This window comes from Lycium barbarum, chromosome 6 (genome assembly GCF_019175385.1).
Source record: "Lycium barbarum isolate Lr01 chromosome 6, ASM1917538v2, whole genome shotgun sequence".
NCBI lineage: Eukaryota > Viridiplantae > Streptophyta > Magnoliopsida > Solanales > Solanaceae > Lycium > Lycium barbarum.
In genome coordinates, this window is record NC_083342.1 from 109969995 (window position 1) to 109975840 (window position 5846).

Below are 5846 nucleotides of genomic sequence, written 5' to 3' on the forward strand. Positions count from 1 at the left end.
ATCTTACAATTTTTTTCATATACTTTGGCGGGTCATTTGCACGATTACCTTTCAAAGGCACTAGTCTTTAATTTTTGTCCCTCAAAATTGTGGTCTTTAATTTTTGTCCTTCGGCTAATACTATGAGGTTTGGGTTCGAACCCAAGCTCAGTCAAAAAAATAATCGCAAGACCGAGTTTCATAGCAAAGTTAGGCTTATTCGGGCCAAAGTTAAGCCTCAAGCAGAGTTTTGCATGCCTTGCGGAATTCCTCTTTTTTTTTTTACTGAGCTAAGGTTCGAACCCAAAATCTCAAGATATTAGGCGAAGGATAAAAATTAAAGACCACCAATTTAAGGGATAAAAATTAAAGACCAGTGCCTTTGAAGGGAAATCCGCACAAAAAAATGTACTTTGGCAGACATGAGATAGCCCATAAACATTGTTAGTGGGCTTCCCTATTTTGCTATTGATAGCGAGTCTCTTCCACTTGATGCATCAACATGTTGAGAGGTAGAAACTCTTAAATGTATATACTCATTTTTCACACATACAGACTTAAAATTTTCCATCTGTTTATGATTAACACCTTTATTTGAACTTTATATTTGGTTAATTGTTTTTATAAATAGATATCAAAGGAGCTAATAGCACTTTTAAACTAATTAATATCACAAAGCAATAGTGAGCTAGGGGTGTCATTTTTTCAACTTTTAACTTTTCATACGGCCTTTTAATTTCAAAGGGCTCCTGTGAAGAGAGTAAAGTTGATTTGGGATTATTAGTCATCTTTTTCCCATAGTTATGAATTGATTTCCCATAATATTTACAAAGAGCCAGCTGAAAAACACCAAAAAAAAAAAGGAAAAAAAATAGTGGGATGAGGTTCCACCGAGATTTGAACTCGGGTTACTGGATTCAGAGTCCAATGTCCTGACCGCTAGACCATGGAACCAATGTGCTGTTGTGCGTTTGTAACACTTAATTTTCATATCAATTTCACAAACTTTACTATCTATCATGTCATTGGTAATGAACAAAAATGTTGTGAGTGAATGTTTGAAAAGTGATTTTGCAACAGAAAATATAGATTATGTGTTAAAATCCAAAATATTCAAATGAAGTTAAATTCTTAAAAACTGTATATAGTAACATCTAATGAAAATGTATCAAATATTCTGAAATGTCTAGTTCTATTGCTATATCAAATATTCTGTTTGCAACTTAGGCTTTGGTCTTTAAGAACAGGAAGGAAATTAACGTAACACCTGGAAAAGAAAAAATAGGAGGGGGCAAGATGAGATTAACTTTAATTTAAGGAGAGATAATTTCGATATAAACATTTTATTTTACTTTTTTTTTTTTTCCCAATCAACCATGGAAACGCATGCATAATTTCACCCTTTTCACGCTTAAAGTACCCCTCTATGTTGTTACATGATGGTTTAATTTTCGTGACAAACCTTTTTGAATCTAATCTCTTTGGTTGATGCATTCTAATAAATGAATGTAAATTTATCTGATTGAGATTGCAAGACCAAATGAACCAATTGAAAAAACAAGAAATGAGAGTCCACCAGGGTTTGATTGAAACATGTTAAAATGATGGATTGCCTAACTATTTGGTACTCATACAGTCATACTCTTGTACCTAATAGTGTAATGCATAAAAGGGGATACAAAAATTGCAATCCAGATCATATTGTCGTTTGTTCAATAATCAAACAACCCAAATAACATGATTCGTTTGCTCAGTTCGTTTTTATCTTTTGTTGGGCTATTTCTCGTTTTTCAAAGTTACCTTTTAGGTTTGGAAGTCCAAAAGGAAAGCACCAGCCCAAAAACCTCGAAGTCTTTGTAAAATTTCTTGGGCCAAGGCCCAAAAAAGGGAGAGTCTGAACTTGAGAGAATAGAGAGAGAGAGAATATTGGGTGCATTTTCAATGAACCAGTGTCGTGACCAAATGCTCCACTTAGAAAGGAACTCCCTGGATTACTAGTCCAATAAGAAGATTACAATGAAAACATTTGTCTCGACGTTTTGGCATTTTTGTCATTTTGTGTCACGACCCAAATCTGACACTTAGGCCGTGACCGGGCACCTTTCGAGCTTCTACCCATAAGGCGAACCCTCTAAGCTAATTATGCGAAAATTAATGAATAAAATGAATAATACGCAAAGTCTCATAATATAACGAAAAGTGCGAAAGCGAAATACAAATACTGAGTCTTGCCCATAAACCCCATAAAATGTCTAAGTCATGGAACTACTAGTCTGAATAGAAAAGTACGAGACGAAACTCGGAATACTACTAAGTCAACTAAAGAAGAAGAGGCCACCATGATCTAATGGTGGCTCACCTCTACTGAACTGGACTGAACAAAGCTGGAATGAATCAAGTATCGGCTACCTGGTCACCGTTAACCACACCTGCACACATACAACATCAACAAGTGTGAGTCTAAAAGACCCAGCAAGATCATCGACACTCTCAGCTTACCCCCGAGGCAAGTCTTTGAAATCCCTGATAATGCATAAAAGCAATTACACAGTACAAGTATATTAAATATATACAAACACCGAAGCTAAAGCTAAAATCATGAAGCACAAACAAGCAGAGCATGAAATACTCTAAATCTGAATCTATGCTCACGAGACATAGTACGTATTTATCTATGTCTTACCCCGCTTTCCGGAGAGGGCATTATTTACCCCCATCTAACCCGAACGAGCAATACATGAAATACACTGAATCTGAACGTATGCTCACGGGACATAGTACGTATTTGTCTATGTCTTACCCCGTCTTCTGGAGAGGGCATTATTTACCCCCATCTTACCCGGGTTACTTAAAATTCTAGCACCTATCTCTCACCGAACATCAATGGGACCTGTGGAAGTATGCCCCTCTGAAGATATGATAAGTGGAACATACATCCATTCAATACCACTTCTAAACTTTACATTTATATAAAATAGTATCTATTTAAGCGAATTTACGCTAAAGGACTCATACGGTCATTACTTTAGAAACTTGAAAATTATCCAATTTAGAACATGCTTGCCCACTCACACGAACTAAATGGTTTAAATGCATACATACAACACAAACCATATGCTTTTTATGAAAAGCAAGTAAACTAAGAGTTTAAGCCTCACTTGCCTTATAACTGGAACGCAACCTCTCTTGAAGTGTCAAATTTCCTTCAAACAATCTTCAATAGCCTCAATCTATTCAATACCATAAATAAATTATCTAAATTAGTCTAGGGAAACAAATCCTATAATTTTAGATTTAGAATTAAATCTCAACATTCTATACCCTGATTCCATAATTCTTTTAAAAAGTGAAATTTATATCTCAATATCATTAACAAATAATTATATAATATACTTATATATGTCTGTGTTCCACTCCCAACATCCCAAAATAAATAATGTTTATCGAGTACACTGAAAAAAAAAACACAAAAGAAAGAAAGAAACAAAATGAGCAAAGAAACAAAAATGAGCAACTACATGGTTGCACGTGAATTGCAGAAAACAAAAAGAAGCAATTTCACAATATGAGCCCAACTCTCTGCCAAACCCCACAATTCCTCATAATAGGCAAAATCACTTGCAACATGATTTCTTAAATATCAAAGTCAACAGCATGCTATGTACCTGAATCTTCTAAACTTTGGAAAAAATTCACCGTGTTAGCAGTTGCACAGCAATTTTCATCCTCTCTGTCCGTCTGTTTTTCTCCTTTTTAGGTTAGAAATAAGTTAATAATTTTTTTTTCTTGTATTTTCCCTCTACCCTATGAAAATATAACGTGCACAGTAATCAGAATAGTGGGCTTGGCCCACTCACTCACTAAGTTAACTAATGCATGCACCTTTCATATACTATATCATAAATAAATATAATATTTCTAATAATAATCTACATATATATTTTAGGAATATATAATTATCCTCTTCGATATGAAACCTGCTAAAATTAAATAAGTTGCAAATAAAGAAGTCATTCTAGACGCTTGAAAAAAATATCGGGTTGTTACATTTTGGTTCTTTTTTCTATTTATTTCTATTACTAGTGTCGGGAAGCCCGTGCTGAGCCCGGGCCCAAGATCAAGGTAATAAAGTAATCACTAAGCTTCAATTTATGTGCCACAGTTTAAATTTCGCGAGTCAAACAGTCTAATTTGACAGTAAATTTGGGCATAAAATCTTTAAGTCTTTGAAATTTTACATATTTAAAAACTATATAAAAAGTACTACAAATTTCAATACTTGACTATTCAAAATATTTAAAAGATATATGAAAAGTAATGATTTTTCTTAATTAAAAATTTTCTTTTCCTTTCAAGAAATGCATGTCAGGAAATGATATTTCTTTTCTTTTTTCTTTATCTAATATATTTTCTAGATTTGGGTTATACTAATATTATAACTATGATATAGCCCCAAATACATTAGCATTGGCTAAATTTAAATAATTAAATCATGCCTCGGTGCAACGACATATATATATATATATATATATATATATATATATATATATATATATATATATATAATTTTGTTCCTTCTCATTTTTATTTTCTTTAAGGAACGATTTTGAAATTTATTTTCTATTGTATAATTATGTTACATCATTAAACCCTTATATATTTAAAATAATTTTTTTTTAAATAAAATTTAGATCAAGAGAAATTTAATGGCAATTTTAGAATGACTAAGAAAATATGGTCGACGCTCTGCCAGTATCAAATGAATTTTCCAAAATTATTATTATTACCACTTTAGATCTTTGTGCATAGCTATTTCTATTATATGGCATCATCATCATGCACAACTTTTTAAGTATTTTTAAAGGGCTCAAATTATATGTACCATATTGGATGTGGCAACACAAGTAAAAAAGAAATAATCTAGGGGCAAAAATAGGACATAGAAAAAAAAATCCTGGTACATACCTCACCTCCAAAAAGTTAGTCTAAGGTGCCATGTATTACCAAAAAGGGTTTGAAAATATTTTGATTTATTGAAAACATACTTTGATATATGAAGTAATAAATAACAAATATTTGAAAGAGCAAAACCTTTTTAGTTGACAAGCTAACTAAATAGTTACAATGTAACTAAGTACTACAAAACTCTTTGGATTGTCTCTTATATATAGTAGTAACTAGAGGGTGTATGCTCGTGTAGTGTATTTATATATATGTTGCTCGTGTAGTGTATTTATATATATGTAATTGCGTACAATTGTAAAAAATTATGTATTGAATAGTGTTAGTATATGTATTTTATATTGGGTAGTGTTATTATGGTTAATTTTCAAGTAGTTATTGCCATTTAGGATTTAAGTCACATCTTAGGTGAATGACACTGTGCAAGTAGAGGGTAGCCACATTAATTAGTATCACATTTTTAAATGTTGGGTCCGTGCGCAGCGCAGGCAATATTGTAAATAACAATAAATCCTGAAAAAGAGAATACCTATGGGTTTACTAATGCATCAGTGATGCATAATACGATATCTAAATAGAAATTTTAACATAATTCAACTACCTGTAAAAGCATACACGATATCTTAAAAGATGAAAGTGAATAAATATAAAGGTAAGCATTTAATGAGAAATGATAGTTAGATAAACATAATATTACAGGCCAAACTCACCAACCAAGGTTCTTCACACAACCTTTTCTAGTGGGTTTAAGATATCTTTCAAAGAAATGAGAAGCTCAAGCAAATATTTGATCAATTTTACAGATATTGCTCTTCCCAAAACCAACGTAAAAATCGTTCACTTTCACAATATTCAGGGATGATTTAAAATATCCAACAGTAAGAAGATTGTCGCAAGTAATGAGG

At 32.3% G+C, this 5846-nt stretch overlaps 1 non-coding gene across 1 annotated transcript; it reads right to left on the reverse strand.

Annotated features, from left to right (window-relative positions):
- Positions 1 to 861: 861 nt before the first annotated feature.
- TRNAQ-CUG (transfer RNA glutamine (anticodon CUG)) lies at positions 862 to 933 on the reverse strand. Its single transcript has one exon. It is a non-coding gene; the product is annotated as a tRNA-Gln (tRNA).
- Between the last annotated feature and the right edge of the window lie 4913 nt (positions 934 to 5846).